This window comes from Tamandua tetradactyla, chromosome 9 (genome assembly GCF_023851605.1).
Source record: "Tamandua tetradactyla isolate mTamTet1 chromosome 9, mTamTet1.pri, whole genome shotgun sequence".
NCBI lineage: Eukaryota > Metazoa > Chordata > Mammalia > Pilosa > Myrmecophagidae > Tamandua > Tamandua tetradactyla.
In genome coordinates this window covers 34,234,190-34,253,754 of record NC_135335.1, presented here as the reverse complement: position 1 = coordinate 34,253,754, position 19,565 = coordinate 34,234,190, and the positions used below count along the sequence as shown (strand labels likewise).

General features: G+C 51.6%; 1 protein-coding gene across 3 annotated transcripts in view; it reads right to left on the bottom strand.

Moving 5' to 3' along the window:
- SLC6A6 (solute carrier family 6 member 6) overlaps window positions 1-17,175 on the bottom strand; it is an 80,079-nt gene extending 62,904 nt beyond the window's left edge. The window contains exons 1-2 of one of the 3 annotated variants that reach the window (XM_077116431.1): window positions 16,924-17,175; window positions 3,644-3,678 (exon numbers count right to left, since the gene is read on the bottom strand). The gene's annotated coding sequence lies outside the window, so the exon portion shown is untranslated. Of the gene's footprint in view, window positions 1-3,643; window positions 3,679-15,481; window positions 15,911-16,923 lie in introns of those variants that run through there. The other 2 variants (XM_077116430.1, XM_077116429.1) reach the window with 2 other exon arrangements.
- Between the last annotated feature and the right edge of the window lie 2,390 nt (window positions 17,176-19,565).

Here is a 19,565-nt window from a genome sequence, read left to right as displayed (position 1 = left end):
AACGCACACACACACACACTGTGACCACAAAACAGTGCAGTCGCCCCTGGTCCCAAGCTTGTTTTCCTTCTTGGGTGCTGCTGCTGTACCATTTTACAGGTAGGGAAGCTGAGGCTCAGAGACGTTGAGTGACTCCCCTTGAGGTCACGCAGCTGGCCTGGAGTGAACCTGGGACCATCTGACTCCCAAGCTCCATAGATTTTCCACTCCATGGGTTATCCCCTGTCAGGGATCATTTGCGGGTGGAGGGAGCTGGCTCATAAATACTAACTCAGGTACTACTGAACGAGCGACAAACGGCCACCTGTCCGTAATCTCCTCTCAGCCACGCCTGACCCTGTGAGAGGCTCATGGGCCATTATCATCGACCCTTACTTGGATGGAAACCTGGAGGTCAGAGGCTCCAATGAGGATGATGCACACCCACTGACCTTAGACTCTGGTGAGGTAATAGCTTCTGTCTTTCTACACTGTTCCTCTTAAGATGCCCCCTCCAAACCCCGCTGCCTGCCATGTCAGGGAGTCCTTTCTGGAAGAATAAACCAAAGAGGGCTGTTTGGAGGAGGCACCAGCCCGGCCTGAGAGCAAACTGGCCTCTCAGTCATCAGGCAGCGCTCCTGTAAAACGAGTTCCCCCAGGCAAGTGCAGATGGATCAGCAGGCCTCGAAAAAGAGGAACAGTGGCCAGGCTCTACCTGTTTATTGCCTATAAAGCCATCTGCCCCGGGTGGGGGCTGGGGCCCCTTGCACAAGACTCTCTTTATCTGGAAGCAGAACTCACATTCTGGCTTTGCAGCAGCAGTCGGCTCTTCTCCCGGCTGCCCTCAGCTACTTATTAACCAGCAGCAAGGTCTCGAGAAGGGGCTGGAATGGGAGACTGCACCCAGCTCGAGTGTGGGGCAGGAAAAGGGGAGGGCAATGCTGCACAGTGGGAGCACCGGGGTCAGTTACCTGGGGTTCAAATCCTTCCTAACTAGGAGACCTTGGGGGGAAAGTTGATTGACCTCTCTGAGCCTCAGTTTCCCTAACTGTACAATGGAGGATACATCAGTGTCCACGTCAGGGCTATCGTGAGGACTGCATGGGTGCATAAAGTTTTTATCAGTGCCTGATAAACAGCAGGTGCTCAATAAGTTCATTTCTCCTGCACGAAAAGGAGCAAGAGTACCTATCTCATTGTAAGGCTGTTGTGGGAGAAAACGGGTTCTACATAAAGCTTCTTAGTCCCAGATTGCACATGCAGTTGAGAGTTCAATAAATGTTAATGATTTAGTATTACTGACATTCATTATGGCTGGGAAAAGGATTGCAGAGGCTGAGGTGGATGGATCACCTCCACGCTCACTAGACAGCTGGTCAGGGAAGCGTTCAGAGCTGTCTGAGTTTGGGAGGGGGGGTGCTGATGCTTCCCCAGCGCTGGTGTCCTGACAGGGCACCCAGCCTGGGGGGGACTTGGATGGCCAGGATGGGATGGAGGGGTCGAGCCTCTGGGGGCAGCAGGCCAGGTCACTGGGGCCACGGAACAGCTTTTCTCTTAGTCTTGGTTTCACAGGTGACCCCATCCCCACTCCCAAATCAACCTGGGACTCCCAGGACAGGGAGGAACTTGGCTGGGGCAAGTTCCATAAATATTTCTGCCCAGGAAGCCAGGGTTTTCAAATTCCAGAGAAATCAATTAGAGGACGACAACTATAATTTTCATGGAACCGAAGAGAACACTGGAGAGAGCAAATGTGGGTTTTGTTTTGTGAAAGTTTGGTTTCAGTTTCAGGCGCACGCCCTGCATCTGGTCATAGAAGGCAGGTTTGCTCTCAGGCCGGGCTAATGCCTCCTCCAAGCAGCCCTCTTTGGTTTACTCTTCCAGAAAGGACTCCTGAGAGCCGTGATGAGGAGACTTTGAAAGCCTGTATGGTTATAAGCCACGTTCCAAATTGGGGTGAACAAAGCACTTGCAGTTTCCCGCCCCATGAACCCCCATTTGAAAAACACTGTTGGACCCTTCACGGAAATAATAATAATAATTTTTAAAAACCTGCTGTAGACACCCTGTGTTCAACAATGCCATCCTGACCAAAAGGGGTAAAAGAAATAGAACAAATAAGGTATCAGTGGCTGCAAAAGCTCAAATAGAGTCAAATAGAGGCTACTCTGGAGGTCACTCTGACACAAGCTTCAGTTAGACATTGCTACCTATCATAACTTGCCAAACCCCAACCAAAACCATTCCAGCCAATCCTAAGGAACACCTAGGACATTTTATAAGATTCTACAAAGGTTCCATGCACTAGGGTAACTTTCCAGAAACCTACAACCTCCAGATAGGTCTCTGGACCAGATATCTGGTTCTGGCCAGCCTCTCCAGAACATCAACTAGTTCCATCCCCCTATTTCACATTATCGACAGCCCCTTCCCACATGAAAAAGTCAGAATGGGCACAGCCCAAATACCCCTAAAGAGTGGGAGAAATATCAAAGGTGATGGTGGAGTTACACGGAGAAGGTAGGGTTTAACAAATGAGTATGAGTGCTGAATCATTAAATTGAAATTTCTTTTGGTCTCCAGTATCTTAGAGCAGCTAGAAGTAAAAATCTAAAATTGTGGCGTTGTAACCCCTACCAAATTCTGAAATCTGTTCTACAACTAATTGTTGCAATGTGCTTTGAAATTTATTGCTTTTTTCTTTCTTTGTTTTGTATATATATTATACAATTCAAAAAGTTAAAAAAAAAAAAAAAGACTTGCTATAGATATTGAGATAATCAGCAAAATGCCATTAGCTCTGCAGATTAGGTAACAGAATTGTGTCAATGTTAAATGTCCTGGGGTTGATAACTGGGCTGTGGTTATATAAAAGAATGGCCTTGTTCTTACAAAATACACGCTGAAGGATTAGAGGTAAAGGGGCATGTTGTCTACAAGTTACGCCCCGTGATTCAGCAAAAAGTGGCTAATGGTAATGTGACTATTTTGATAGCATATACTGAACAGGGAGAGAGGTAAGGCAAATGTTAGCAATAGGGTTACCTTAAGTGAAGAGTATACAGAAATTCTTTTGTCATATTTTTGCAACTTTTTTGAAGGTTTTCTTTTTCTTTTTTTTTAATAAAATGTTTAATAAAGGTACAAGGGTGGTAAAAGCCCTGGTTCCTAGGACACTCTGCTGTGCCAGAAGCCAAGTTCTCCCTTCATCGTGCACCTGATACCTAATCCTTCAGAATCCACCTGGAGGAGACCCCATCACCACACTGGGCAAAGCAAGGTAGAAAAAAAGGCCTCCTTATCTGCTGTTTGCAAACACAGAAACAGGCTGAGAATAGAGCAAAGAACTTGCCCAAGGCCATTCTGTGGCAAAGCAAGGACAGGGACCCAGGCAAGGACTCCTAAACCAGTGCTCAGTCCATCTGGCAGGGCTGACTCCCTGGCACAGGTAGGCTGGGGCGCGGGCCCAGGTAGCCAACCCGGACCTGGGGACACGCCACCCAGAGGTGTTGCATGGACAAGGTCCTCAGACCTTGGGGCGGGGGGTGTCTACCCTCTCCTCCTGGAGCCGGGAAGAGACCCCGAGTTTCTGAGGCCCACCCCCTACCCCCAGCCACCTGTGGTCAGACACAGACGCCACCAGAGAGGTCAAAGTGTCACTTACGTTTTGGAGTCTCAGAAAAGGCTGTGTTTCTGGACCTATTGCAAAGAAGGAAAGAAAAGAAGATTCTGTCAGAGTCTGACCCTGCAAGAGACTTCACGTCCTCTTCCCACATGCGGCCACAAAACATGACATACGCTGGACTCACATGTACACACACACCCTCCTACACAGACACACACATGCATGCACAAGTGTACTCAGAGACACACGCAGCCTCCGGGTCAGACACAGACATTCCCATACGCACATTCACACTTGCACGGAGACACACACTGGCATGCACTCACAGACAGTTTGCCCCTGCACCCAGGCCTTGGGCCGCCTGCCACCCAACCTGGGCCTCTCAGAACCCCAGATTCCTGGATGATGAGGGCTGAACAATAGTTAGAGCACATGTGTATGATCTGAGAACTCCTGTGCCAAAGAAGCCTATTTAACTTTGCTGGGCTAAGCAGTCCCCAAATGTGATGGCCCCAGATTTCTCCCTCTGTCTCTTTTTAAATAGAACACCTCTTGTTCTTTGGAACTCGGTTTGGGAAGAAATGCAAATGGGGGAAGTTACCTCTGCCTCCCATTCCACTAGGGAAGCTACTTGTCTTGAAGCTGGTAGGTTTTCCGAGTTTCCCAGAACAGAAAAAAAGTGGAAAACCAGGAAAAGGTTCCCTACATTTCAATGAACAGTTCAGCTGGGATTAGCAAAGAGAGGTGGGATCGCAAAGAGGCGCCCCCAGCGCTGGTTCCTTCTTTGTTCACTTCTCCAACCCTCACTTCATCAACCTCTCACACCTGCAGGCTTGCCCTTGGAGCCCTCCCCCGGGACTCAAAAACACCCACAATCACCAGTCAGTTAACATGGGTCCCCGAAATCCACACAGCTCCCCCAAATGGCGTATCCTCATTACTGTGCTATGGCCCCCACATTCAACAATTTACTGAGCAAATATTATGTGCCAGGCACTGTTGTCAGCCCTGGGAATGCAGCAGTGAACAAGCCATGCTAAGCCTGGCACTACGCCTGGTGAACGAAAACATGACAAGGTACCATCGAGGCTTTATCGTTTGGGTGGAGTGGGGCTGTGTGCAGTCTGGGGCAGATTTGCAAGATCTGCCGTGTGTGTATGTGTGGCAGGGACATGGCAACAGGTACTTGGCTATTCTGTACTATACCAAAGGGTGGAAGGAAAGGGGAAAGGGAAAGATGGAGTTAATATATTTAAAGCACAATTTCAAGCACTGGAATTGCTCTGGAGTGGCAGAAGAAGGAGAAGGTAATTCTGCCTGGGGTGAGATTTACCAGAGGCATGATGCCAGCCCAGCTCAGAGAGAAGGATAGATAACCTGGAGTCATGGGGATGAGCCCGTGTCTCGTCTATCTGGAGACCCAAACCCACACCCACTCCTGTGGGTTCTGGGCGGCTGACCCCAAAGCACCTGGACTGAGCCATGCCTGAAGAATAACCCTTGGCTTTTCAGTTACAGGAGTCAATAAAAATACTCTTTCGCTTGCTTTAGTTTGAACTGATTACTGCCATTTGCAACCATGGATCTATACTCTGCCTACTTTTATGCATAATCCCTCTATCTCTGATGCTCAGCCCATAGGAAAAATAGGGGAGGCAAGCGGGTGAAAGGACATCTGAGGTCCCCTGCAGTGCGAGCACTCCAGCTATCACATGTCCTTTGCAAAAGTTAGGGCTGAACTCTGCCCCCAACCCCATACAACCTAGATGTTGAAATCAGCCCTTCTCCAAGTCCAGGCTGCATCCAATTTGCCTGGAAGATTTGTTAAAACACAGATTGCCTGACCCCCTCCCCATCGAGGCTGCGTCAGCAGGGCTGGGTCAGGGCCCGAGATTCTGCTTTTCTAACCAGTTCCCTGGTGAGACCTAGGTGGCCCAGGGACCTCATTTCCAGGAGCAAGACTGAAAAATCTCTATTCCACTCTTCCCAGTCCCTGAAGGTCGGTGCCTGGTGCAAAAATAAATCTCCAGCCAGATGGGAGACCACGGGCCCTCTGTCGTCCAAGCAGGCCCCCCGTTAAAGAAAACACCCACGTGGTTTCAAGGATGAAGCCACTTATAAACAATTACGCCCACCCCATCTCACCCTCCCAAACAGCCCTCTACCCTGGAATTTGTCTAAACAGTGGGGGAGGCTGTAGGAGCGCCTTGGTGCCGCCTTGGCCTCCAGCAGGCCCCTCACTGGTCTTCCAGGAGTCGTGAACATCTCCCGACGGCTCCCCAATCACAGGCAATGCACCAGCACCAAATCCCGCCGCGGGTCTTGTCCTGCCACTGCCCCGTGGCTGCCCCGCTGTCAGCACTGCCTGGCTGCCAGGGCTCTCCTTGATTTACATCCGACTTGGCTGCCTTGAAACGCCTCCTGTGGCTTTTGGAACACGGACAATGTTCAGTGGAAACGGCTTCCCCACCAGCATCCTTTCCAAGGTAGCCCTGGCCGAGAGGGCCTGGCTCGACAGCTGCCCAGCTGTGTGATCTCGGGTAAGTTTCTTGCCCTCTCTGGGGCCTGGGCTTTTTTTTTTTTCTATCTGCAAAGTGGGAGGATTCAAGATGATGCTTAACAAGCACAGGGCCTGGCTTAGAAAGCACAGTTATTTTATCTCCTTTATAAAGCATAGTCTTTGGACCAGAAGCATCAGCATTGTCTGGGAGTTGGTTAGAAACACCGAACCTAAAGGCTGCTGCACTGGAAGGAGCATTTTAACAAGATTCCCAGATGACTCTACACATGTTCAAGTCTGAGTACAGCTGGCAGTAATAATTTTGTTATTGTTATTGTTGTTGTTAAATCGTCCCGAGACCGAGACAAGATGTAACCAAACAAGTCCTGGAGCTGGCTGTTCCCAGCCTCTGCAGCCCAAGCTGGAGTTAGGACAAGCAGAGGTCAGGGGTAATGAAATGTCGAGGGAGGGAACGCAAAATTCCCCGGTGTCTCTCAGCCTCCAAACTAATGGCCGGCCCCTCTGCAGCTCAGGAGGGCAGCAGTACCGCCAGGTCAGGTATGTACCCGTCCCCAGGCTCGACTCCGGGGCTCGGCCACCGTCAGCCAAGGAAACAAAATATATTGCAAACAAGGCGGGCCACAGTGGCTCAGCAGGCAGAGTTCTCACCTGCCATGCCAGAGACCCATGTTTGATTCCTGGTGCCTGCTCACGCAAAAAAAAAAAAAATCTATATATCTATGTATAGATTTATATATATTGAAAATAACATTTCAGGTCTCGGATTTGGGGTGTTTGGGCTGCCCCTGACATGAGGGGCTTGGGGCTTGGTTTTGGAGCAAACCCCTTGGAGGTTCGAAGCAGACACCGGAACAGCCCTGCCCGAGAAGGTGGCATCTGACTAGAGCTGTCATCCAGCCCGGGGCAGGGGCTGCCGTGAGCAACCCCTGTGTCACGCCTCACGGTATGGGGGCCATGTGGATTTCACCTGCCCCAGTCTTGGACACTCAGCCTGGAAAATGGGAGAGGTTGGCACCAAAAACAAATCCATAAATCCAGCACACCCAAGTGTCAATAGAGAAGTAGAACTCGTCTCCCATTCAAGCGGCTGATGATTTAAAGCAAAGTTCAAGCTCATGAATCACTTTCTTCTATGTTGCATTTAACTGTCAAATGATCTGGAGCAATAACTGGGGCTCCATGTCTGCGGGATGCTACAGTTAGCAAGGCCTGGTCTTCAGGACACTGGCGGGGGTGCCCCAGTGTCCACTGACCCCAGACCAAAGCCAGATAAGAATGGACACAGCAGACACAGATTGAATGCTTAGCTGTGCCAGGCCCTGCTGTGCACTGCACAATTGAGCAGCCATCTTCCCTCCTTTCCTCCCTCCCTCTCTCCAGCCACCCATTTGGGATGCTGAGGGATGCCAAGCACCTTTCCTGATTCTGGGCAAGACTCCTGCCCTCAAGAGGGTCAAAGTTGGGAGAGTCAGGGAGTCAACAAATACACTGAACAGAGAAGGCCTCACTGGGAAAGTGACATCTGAGCAAAGGCCTGCAAGGAAGTGGGTGAGCCACGAGAGGCTCTGGGGGCAGGACGGTGGAGGCAGAAGGCATAGCCAGTGCAAAGGTCCTGAGGCAGGGGTGCCCCTGGTGTGTTTGAAGAACAGTGAGGAGGCTGGTGGGGCTGAAGCAGGGCAGTGTTATTTTTATGACACCCACTTCATGGAACAGAGTAATTGGAGGTCAGTATGGGCATCTGACCCTTGTCCCGTGGTGTGACAGTGACAGAGGCTGGGATGGAGCTCAGGTCTTCTGACTCCTAGTGCCATGTTCTTTCCTTGGCCACTGCTCTTCCTGCTATAGGGTGCACATAGCAATAATTGTAGGGCCAGGCCACGGCATCACTGAGGAAGCAGCGTGCAGGTGGGGACCACCCTGGAAAGCCCAGGCCTCATCTGAGGTGGTGGCCAATCCCCAACACCAGTGACAAGCTGCCAGGTGGGAAGGAGGGCCCAGGGTTGCTATTTCTTCCCACTGTGTCCAGAGAAACCAGACAACCAGATGCACATATCAAAAGAAACAAAACCCCCAAAAAACCCACATTTAAAAAATATTAGCTCAAATTTATAGAACTCTCATGGACAAGACAAAATACACCTATGGGCCAAAGCCACCTCTTGGAGGCCACTTTGCAGGGACTGATAAATTGTTTCAGGTTTGGGATATGGTACTTTAAAACAAGCCCGCCTTCCACTGGTAAGAAGAGGAAGGCAAGGAAATAAACTCTGCTCATTTGGGCTTTTCTTGTCTTTTCTTTTTTTAAGGTCTGTTCTAATTTATGTTCTTCTACCACTGGTGGAAGAAACCTTGACATTGTTTCTGGAGGAAATGTTTCTTTCTAAAAGTTCGTTGCTATAGCTCTGCTCAGAACATCCATGGAAACTCCAGTCCCCAAATCTGGATGCTTCCTTTCAGACCAAGGGCCAAGACATTTTGAAAAACAAACAAGAAGATAACTGCCTCCTTAAAGGGAATCCACAGGGCAGCACCCCACGTGGTGACAGGGACAGTGTACATTCCCATGACACAGAGAAGGTTTTACCCCCAAAACAAAGCAGGGCCAGGCCACCTTTCCTGGACAGGAAATTGAGGACCAGGAAAGGGGGGGCTCACCTAGGTCACACAACACGCCAGAGGCCAAGGGCAACCTATCCCTGGTGTCCTGGTGCCTGGTACTGGGTCTGTGATTTTAAAAGGGCTCCTCTTATAATTCATTCATCATTTGTATGAAATATTTTGTTTAACATCCATCACTCCTGCCACACCATCAGTTTTGCAGGGCCTAGGTCAAGACCTGGAACAACTAAATACTAGATGGAAAGAAGGATAATGGATGGATGGGTGGATAGATGGATGGATGGGTGGATAGATGGATGGATGGAAGGATGGATGGATGGATGGAAGGATGGATGGATGGATGGATAGACAGAGGAGTGGATGGGTGGATAGATGGATGGATGATGGAAGATGGATGGATGGATGGATGGATGGATGGATGGATGGATGGATGGGTGGATGGATGGATGGATGGATGGATGGATGGATGGATGGATGGATGAATAGATGAATGGATGGATGGATGCATGGATGAAGGATGATGGATGGGTGGGTAGACGAATGGATGGATGGATAGAGGGAGAGAGGGATGGATAGACAGGTGGAGGGAGGGATGGATGGTACATGGGTAGATATAATTTTCAAGGAGGGATGGTGGGATGGATAGTGGATAGGTGGACATAATTTTAAGCCTTGAGTCACTCAACCATAAAAAGTATAGGCTCTCATTTTGGGGTAGAGGGAGTCAGATGCTCTTCATTTCTATGCTGAGCACTTACTGCATACCAGGCTCTGTGCTGGATGCTCGAACATCAGTCCTTCCCCTATAGGTGTCATAAGTCAAGGTGGATGGGTACAATGTAAGACCATAAAGCTCTGAGCTCAGGCCAGAGAAAGGGCTACAGGGGTCAGAGCAGGTAGAGAATGAGCCTACTTTAATTCAGGTAATCTGTTTTTTTTTGTTTTTTTTTTTTAGGGTTTACAGGCATTGACAAGGAGCTCAAGGGAAGCTTCAAAGAGCAGGTAGCTCCTTTGAAGGGCAGGGATAAGGAGAGATGGGAGGAAGGAGTTTGCAGCCCTGAGGTAATTGTATGGACACGGGAGGCCCTGCTGCTGAGCCTAGGAAGAGCCACCAGACATACCCCAAGGGGAGAGGAAAGAATCTGTGGCAGAAGGAGGTAAACATTGGCCAGAAGCCAGATCACGAGGGGCCTCAAAAACCAGGCTAAGGAGCTGGGACTTGATTTTAGAAAGCACTAGGGAGCCAAGAAGGCTTTTGAGCAGGTCAGTGGGCTGCTCAGAGCTGGCCCCTCGATTGTACAGAGAGGTGCCCAGGAAGTACAGGGACTGGTCAGGAAGCTGCTGCCTTGAGCCGAGGTGATGTCCAAGCTGGAAAGGAGATACCAAGTTCTATCAGGGGATGGAATGAATGTCCTTGAAGTCATGATGTCAGAGTCCCAATCAGAGCCGAGTAGCCCTTCTCTCCAGGTGCAGACAGGCTGTGGAGCCAAGAAAGCAGAGCCCTCGGGACAGCCTTCTTCTGGATCCTTGACCGCATCGCTGACCCCCACCAAGTCTGCTGGCCTCCTGGCATTAAGGGCTTTTGGCTGGAAGAGGGATTATGAAACCACTTGAATCATTTAGCACTTTTATTCTGCTAAAAGCCTTGGAAAAGGGCAGGACACTCAAAATGTCCTAGCACAGGGGATCTGACACATTAAGTGGTCAGACCCCACCGCTTAATGAGGCAACCGGGGCTCAGAGGGCACCAGGGAGGGCCCAAGGTGAGCAGATCAGGATGAGAACTCAGCTCTCCGGCTTTCCAATGCAGGCCAGCTCAGACACCCATTTAAGGGAGGAGGGTGCTGGCAGGCGGGCAGCCCTTGTCCTCAGGACCAAAAGCCGGTTCTCCTCGATTCTAGTCTACAAACAGTGACCAGAGCTGCTCACCATGTCCCAGGCCGCACGTGCATGTGTCTCGGAGCAGGAGCTCCTACTTTCCAGAAATCCCCAGCCAGGATTCTGGGATATCTTGGGAACAGCCAAACACTAAGGGATCTCCTCCACTCGCTACAGCTTCGCCCTCTCCCCATTTTCCCCATTAACTGTGATAAAATCAGGGTCTGAGAGCAATAAGGGGGGCTGTCAGAAATTTGAGGGGGAGGCAAAAACACTGTTGTGGGAAAGAGGAGCTTTATGTAATCCCTGAATCCGTCCCGGGGTGGAACTGGGTGGTGGTGGTGGTGGGGAACAATTTGTGAACAATGGGCCTTTGGCTTTTACAGATCTAAAATGTTCCCTGTTTCTCTTGGGGTCTCAGTCCCAATCCAGTGGAGATCCCAAGGTCTCAAAAGTTACCAAACTCCACTGCCACAGGGTGACCCTCCCTCTGACCTTCCACTGCAGCTCTGGGCCTGGAGGCTTGCTTGCCCTTGGCATAAACCGCCTGGAATTATTGCTTAACCTCCTCCAGATAAAGATCTCCTCTCCTATTGCTTGCCGCCCCCCTCCCCCCTGCAAAAACTGAGAGCTACTTCCATGTAGGGGCCACTTTATTTATGTATCCCTGCCCTCCTGGCCCTGACACACAAGTAGGTGATCAAGAAATGTTTGTAAGAGCAGAGGTGAGCCTCAGTGGCAGGTGGACTCCACTTCAAATTCTCTTTTCTAACTGTGTGAGCAGGGGTAGGTTGCTTCTCCGAGCTTTGACAAGCTCACTTATAAAATGGAGGTAACAGCCCGCACTCACAAGGCAGGTGCAGGGGTTAAAGGCAGAAAGGGAGAGAAAATGTAGCGGACGCTCACTAAACATAAGCTCCTTCTCTTCTCTGAGCCCCGAATGGGTCTGAGCTCTTCCTTTGCCCACCCTTTGGTGCAAGTTCAAAGTCACTGGGAAGGAGAATTTCCTTCCCCGAGCTGGCAGCACTCCTGGGTGATTAAGACAAACCAGAGCAGCTCAGTGGCTCCTAAATGTAGAGGTTCAGAATGGCCCTGGGAGAGCTATACGTTCCTACATGTGGCAGATTCGCAATGGTCTGCTGTTGTTGAAACGGAGCAAGTGGCATAACCAAGAATAGTGAAATGTCAGTCTGTCAAAAACAAAAACAGAACTACAGCTAGCTTGCGGAACAAACCCAAACCCACCGGGTCAAAGAGGAAATCAAAACAGAGAGGAAATGACAACTGATCTAGAGGGTCATAAAAGAAAGGAATATTCTTCTGTATAGAAACCTGAGGGATGCAGTTAAAGCTGTAAGCAGAGGAAAATGTATAGCCTTAGAGGTCTTTATAATGATGATGATGATGATGATGATGATAGAAAGATAGATATAGCTAGGTGACAGGTAGATAGTCAGATGGACAGACTGAACACTAGATTATTTATACTTTCTTTTCATCTGAAAGGCTAAGAGAAGGGGTCTGGCAGGTCAGAGGAAAAAATATCAGTTTTATTTTGCTGAGGCATATTATTTTTGCAAGATTTGTTTGGCAGTTTCTTATAAAATTAACTATACACCTACCTTCTGACCCAGAAGCTCCACTGTTAGAGGATTAAAAAAAAAATTGTTCAAGAATGTTCATAAAAGCTTTATTCATTGCAGCCCCCAAGCTGGAAATCACACCAATGACCACCAACAGGAAAATGGATAAACAAATGGGGTATATTCATACAAAAGAATACTACTCAGTCATTAAAAAGGAACTATCGAGGGCACACCACGGTGGCTCAATGGCAGAGTTCTCGTCTGCCATGCTGGAGACCCAGGTTCAATTCCTGGTGCCGGCCCGTGCAAAAATTCCAAACAAACAGAAAAAAAAAAGGAACTATCAATATTCTCCACAACAAGAAAAGCTTGCAAACACATTGCGCAGAGGGAAAGAAGCCAGACACAGAAGCGTGCATCATGCAATCCCATTTACATGAAGTTCCAGGCATGGCAAAACCGTCCAGTAAGTGGTCACCTCTGGGAGGCAGATGTGGAAATATTTACAATTTACAGGTACATAAACTTGTCAAAACATATTGAACTGTAACAGTATCTTCACATTTCGCCACATGTAAATTAGATTTTCACTTAAAAATAAGCTACTTTTTTAAAAAGCACATGGGAAACTTGAGAAGATACAGATTCCCAGGTTCCCCCCAGTCCAGGCTGGGCCTGAGAATCTGAATTTTTTAAAAGCACCTCCCCTCTCTCAAGTAATTCTGGTGCCTGACCACGGTGATGAGCCACCATGGTTTATCATCTAATAGAGCCCCCCAACTCTGCCAGTATCCCCCTCCTCACCTGCCTCTTTCATTGTTCTGGGGGGGTGGGTAGTTGCATGTGGGTTTTTGTAAGAGACAGTTGGTTGGCCAAACCCCATGGAGCTTTTAGATGCATGCAGCCGTGTCTGACTCCCCCCCAACCCCAGACTCCTCAACTTCTGGAACCCCTAACCTTAGCTTCGGCCTTGGCTCAGGTTTCTAAAGGTAGCCTCCAACCAGGAGAAGAGGGAAGGGAAACCCTGCAGCCCTCACCCTAAAGAAGCTGGGGCTGCATGCACTTAGGGAGGTCAAAGCCAGAGAATTAATGGCCTGTGTATCGTACCTGTTGAACAGCATGTCAGGGCTGTCACCCCGTGTTTACAGGGCAAGACTCACTGGCACGGAAAATGCTTTGTTCTCTGCCCAGCGGTGGCCCAGCCACTCTCTGTCTCCTGGACTCCCAGCTTAGTTCCTCACTCACCATCAGGAACTCCCTGGCCTCCAGGTGTGCCAGGCTTCCCCACTATTGTCCCCCAAACCCAGTCTGATACTATTTCAGATCCCAGATAAAGGACAAGTCCGTTTACCCAGCATTCAAGGTCCTGGGTCATCCAGTTTCTGCAAATTCCAGCCCAAGTGGGACCCTGGGGGACCTGTTCTAGAAACCCATTTGGCTATTTCATGCCTCTCTGCCTTTGCACCTGCGATGTCCTCTGCCTGGAACACCAGTCCAGCCCGTTTCTCCACCCACAGAAAATGTCAACTCTGACATCACCTCTCTGAGGAGGGTCTCTTGCTACAATCTCCACCATCAGTTACCATCCAGTTACTCCCTGAGTTTTTTCATAGCACCCTGGGACAATCGCCCCACTGGCCTATCTCTCTCCGGGCTGTGAGCTCCTCGAAAGTCAATATTCTACCCTGAATCCAGTGCCTGCCTAGAACTGACCTTAGAGAAGGTTCATTAACCAACCACACAGGACACATTAAAAAAAAAAAAAAAAAAAAAAGAGCTCTCATCCCCCTTCGAAGACCATTCTGCACACTCTCCCCAGATCCCATAAATCCAAACAAGCTTCAGCCTAGACTAGTTGGCAAATGCGGAGGAGTGACACGCAGCCCCAAAGAATCTGACTTTCGCTCCGGAGCTTTTGCAGGAGCAGGGGGATCAGCCTGTGTCCACTGGGGTGACCCCAGGGCTCCAGGCCAGCTCTAATTCCCAGCCCCTCCTGCGGTGGCTGAGCTGCATTCCGGACAGTCCTTGTAATTTATTTCTCAACTCCTCCTATGTAGAGGAATGTGTTCAACAACTTGCAAGCAACGTATCATTCCAGGACCTTTGGAAAGACTTTCAGAGAAGTACAGCACCCAAACCCTTTGACAGGTGGAAAGGTGGATACGTTGGGGTCTCCAGAGCCCAAACTGCCCTGCTGGCAGGGGGTGGGCTGAAGCCTGCCAGAGTTTAGGGTAGGAGGCAGGAGGGGCTGAGCCAGGCGAGATGCAGAGCTCCCGGAGAAGACACAGAAGCAAGAACAGACAGCGAGGGACAGGACGAGCTAGCCAGCCCCACGTGCTCACTCTCCAGCCCTGAGGACCAGGGAACCTTTGTCCCTTGTTTTTGCCAGACCCTGGTCCAATCCCAACTCCCAAGGATGTCCACAGACCAAAGTCCTGTGGACCCAAAACTCAGCTGTTCAAGAGAAAGCCGTCCGAAGCCCAATCCTGCCACCGTCCAATCGGTGGCCCTCGGTTTGCCCATCTATAAAATGGGCACGATCCACCAGGACGTCCAGACTCTACAAAGCAGATGTGACCCAATCACGGCAGTGTAAGACGTGGGACATGGGACAAGGGGGGCTGACTGCTGTGGCCCCACAGATCAGCACAAAGGTAGCCCCAAATGACAAAGTCTCCCCAGTGCACCTCGGCCCTCACCACATACCACAGTGACCCAGGACCTCGTGACGCCTTCTAATCAGCAGCCCTGCGGCCCAGCCCGGCTTTGCAGCTTACCACCGGCTTATGCGGCCTCATCTCCCTCAATCCCCCAAGGACGCAGTGAGGTGGGTGGTGGCACCCTCGCAGGCCAGAGATGAAAGCCAAGGCTCAGGGAAGCCAAGAGGACGCTCCCAAGGTCGCTCCGAAGGCAGAGGGACAATAGCTGAACTAGGTTCCCTGGGGACAAGCTCCTGCCCGCAGTCCCTGGATCACTCCACAACCAGAGTCTGCACTGCCCATTTTGCAGAGAGGGAAAGTGAGGCCCCAAAGTGGTTGCCCAAGGTTAGTTGGAGGCTGAGCCAGGTCTAAACCTTTCCAAGCCACTCTGCCAATCCTGCCCTATAGCAGGTTCTCAGGCAGTGCTCTCAATTTCTCCCTCTCTCCCCGCCAACACCATCCTGATGAAATTCCTTCCCCCACCTCCACCCCCACCTCCTCGTGCCCACCCCCACCCCCTGGGTGACTGACTCCATAGTGGAAGGAGGCAGGCGGTTGGTTGCTAAGCACTCACCCGCTCGCGCTCTCTCATAAAAATAAACTCCTTCTGGCTGCGAGGCTCTGGACGAGATCCCCTCCCTTTCAGCCAACAATAAAAAAAAAAAAATTTTTTTTTTAAGAAATTTTGAAAGGATCTCTTCCTTGACATTTATTTGAGAGTCAGTGGTGCCAAAGCATGGGCCAATTTACCGAAGTCCAAACTGAGACATGCACCGCTAAACCGCAGCCCGCAGACCCTCTTTCGGGCGTCTGGGCAATTCCCGAGCTGATTTATTTCCCCAAGCCAGGAAATAGGGGCCCAGTCTGCCTCCCAAGCCTTTGGGGCTGGTCTTGGGGGAGGCCGGGACCTGGCACAGCCCGGTGGTGACCAAAATAGTCAGGCTGATGGCCCTGCCCAGCACACACCTCCCTCCGCATGCTCAGGAAGGCCACACACGCGCGCCCCCTCCCCCCACTCTAATCCAGGCTGAAGTCTGGATTTGGGGATGTGTGTCCACCATCGCCCCCCCAACCCCCGCCCCACTTCAGCCCAGGCTGTAGGAGGAGGTCCCTGGGATTCACTGGCAATGGCTTCCCTAGTGGAAAGGCGAATGAGAACCTCCTGTCCAAAAGGGGAACCCACAGAAGGAAGAGGAAAAGTCTGTAGGAGGATGTGTCCTGTTGGTTCTGCCTGCTGCCCATCTGTCCCCATCCCCGAGGGGCACGTTCCAAGCCTGGGTCCCTCCGAGCCTCGGTCCTACCACACGGGACTGCTGGAAACTGGCACTGCCACCTGCATGCCACACACATCCATTGGAAAGATGCTGCCCTGTCATTTCTTCCCATTCGGTGCCTTTCCTGCACTGGAGAACCCGCTCTGTCCCTTCAGCCTCCTTGGTACCAGGGACACTCCCTTGGGTACAGCCGAGGGCACACAAGGGCCCACGGCCAGGCACCCAAAGACACAGACAGACACATTCAGGGACACACACATGCACACAGCCAGGGATCTGGAGACACAGGAATACTCAGGGACACAGGTTCACACACACCAACGCACATTTGAAGACAGAGAGACAGCTCCAATCAGGTATCGCGACTCACGCGGGACACACCGACACACCTGGACACAGAGACACAGTCCAGGGCACAGACAGCACACGTACACTGGAACCCACGCGTGCACACGGTTGGGGATATGGAGAAACTGCCACACTCAGCGACACACAGGCATACACAGGGACGCGGGCGCACACCCCCACACCCACACACCTGCCGCCCGCACTAGACGCCTGAGCCCTTTCGCCCGGGAAACAATAACAGCCCTCTCTCCCTCGGCGGTGAAAGGGGAGCCAGTACGGGGGGCACCCGACAGGGAGGAGACCCGGCCTGCTGGAACGCAAGGACGCTGGGGGCGCGGAGACAGGGAAGGGGCTCCAGGCAGCCGGGGGCGCGCCATGCCCCTCTCTCGGTTACCTGGGGCGGCCGCTGCTGTTCCCCGCGCTGCGCTCAGCCGCGCTCGGTTCCACTCGCCGGCGGCTGCCCGCGCGCTGCAGCTCCGCGCTCCGGGTCCGCTCCGCTCGGCCTCCGGGCTCACCGCGCTCGGGGCAGGGCGCTGGCAACCGATCCCGGCCGCGAGCAGAAGCCGGAGCTCGGAACTGGCGGCGGCGCGGAGGAAGCGGTAATTTATAAGCGGCTTCTTCCTGACCTCGCGTATCTGTTGTCTGAGCAGGCGGCTCTCAGCATCACCCATCCTGCTGGGTGGAAAAATACCAGCTCGGCAGGGCCGGGGGCGGGGCGGCGAGTGGGGGTGGGGGCCGGGGCGGGGCCGGGGCGGGGCCGGGGCGGGGCCGGAGTGCCCAGCCCCGCCCCAAGCGCGGACTCACATACACACACACACGCACACACACAATACTCCCGCATACACACACACACGTGCACGCACGCGCGCACTGGCTCGGACACACAAAGAAGCCCGGGCACGCCGAGCGCGCGCGCACACATCCCCTCACCCCTCACGGCGGATACTCGGACCACTGCTTCCCGGATTGGTGCGCTGGGTTTTGCAAGAAAACCTTCCCTCCCCCACCCCCCACCCAAATCGAGAGATACCTAGCCCATCTTCGGTCCCCCCCCCTTCCAGTAAAGAGTCAGAGAGAGCCCCACCCCAGCCCCCCGACCCTGCCTCTGCCTCTCTTTCCTAACGCCAGCCCCAAACCTCCCCACTTAGGCATCCACCTGGGCTCACGGGGTGGGACCCGGCACTCCTGGGATTGCGAGGTCCCAACCCCACCGGGCTCGCACTCCGCTGCCTCCTCTTGGACCCGTCGTCCTTGTTCTCTGAACCTCGGGGAAAAAATAAATGGGTGCAGAGAACCCTCCCTCCCCGCCGCCCCGCGCATTGAGGGTGAACTGAAGACTGCGGTGTGAAGCCAGGTAAAGCGCTCGGGGAATCCTGGCTTTCCACGGGCGATGTGAAGCAAGCCCTCTGGGCCTCGGTATTCTCATCTGTAAAATGGAGATTTAAAAAAAAAAAAAAAGCATAGAATGTCTCTCGAAGGGTTGTTGGGAGGATTCAAGGTTAACAGCAGAGAGTGCCGCCGCCGGGCACCCGCACCTAGAAAGTGCCAAGCCGGTGTCAGCTAATGTGACTATTTTTAAATGAAGATGGGGAATGTGCCATTATTCTTGTCCTTATTTGAATGCGTAGCTCCTTGGAGACCGTTTTCCACATCCCCCGCCCTGACTACGCAGGACGGGGAAGCTCTGGGCATGGAAATTGCCCCGCCCGTCCTCCCTTTGTGACCTCCCCAAAAGGCCACCCCTCTCTGAGCCCAGCTCAGTCCTCTCCGGCTCCTTCTCTCTTTTCCTCCCTGCACCAGAAGCACGGAAATCCTTCCACTTCTCAAACCTTATTTATTAAAAGGTATTTATTAAATACCCCACAGCCCGAAGAGAGCCACCCCCTACCCACCCCCCACCCCCACCCGGTCAGGTTGCATCTGCCACCTGAGAAGATTCATTAAAACTTTCCTACAGCCCAGCCTGGAGGGTGGAACAGGGATTTAAGGACCAAGATTCCAGGGGGGATGGTTCATCTCTCCTCCCTGTTTTCTTTGAGGAGGTCCCCTTGCTACCTGGCCCCAGCTTGACCTAGTAGGTTCCCTGACACCAGCTCTGGCCCAGCCAGACATGGTCCCCTGGGGCACATGCCCTCCACTGCCTTCCTGGGATACCTTCCCTGCTTTTCTCTGCTGGCCCCTGGTGCCCCCTCCCCTGGCATTCCCTTCGGGGCACTTCGGCTCTCTCTTATGAGTTCTGGGTCATTGAGTTCCTGAACAAAGGTCATGGATCCTTTTGCCCCATGCGCTCCATAACCAAGTCCTGAAACACCAAGGTTTCAAGGCGAGATAAAGTTTATTACTTGGCACGTAGTAGGAGAGCAGATGGCCTAGTGGCCCAAAATCTGTCTCCCCGAACTGCAGCGATTCCGATAGTTTTATTAGAGAAAAAGATGGTCAGGGTTTAGGATAAAGAGTGCAGTGGCCCCAGATGACATCGTTGGAGGGGAACTAATTAATGAACCTGTGCAGGCTTGGTCTGTTTAGTCACACAATGTAGGAAAGAAGATGGCAGAAGGAGGTAGGGGTGACTTGTAGGTTAAAATCTAAGCTCCTGCGCATGTCAGGCGGGCCCACTTTGGTCACATCCGGTCTCGGTCTATCAAGATTCCTTTGGACCTGGGGTGGGTTAGTTCTGGGTTGACCCAAGACCCCTCATTAATGAACATTAGGGGCTGTCTTTAGTGATTACAAGACTCTAAAGTTGAAAAGCTGCATAACTGGGAAAAAAATGGTTCGTCACAAGGCTTTTACAATCACAGGGGCAGAAGATAAGGGCTAAACAATCATTATCAGGCATCAGGGCAGCTGGGTACAACTTAGAGACTTCAGGCATTTCCCTCTGTCTACTCTAATATACCAGAAAGCAAAAAGGAATATCTATATAACGATTCAGTACTCAAAATCATCACTTAAATTCTGATTTCTTGGTTACAATTGCCCCCATTCTTAAAAAAAAATTTTAATTGTAAAGTATAGCATATATACAAAGCAAAG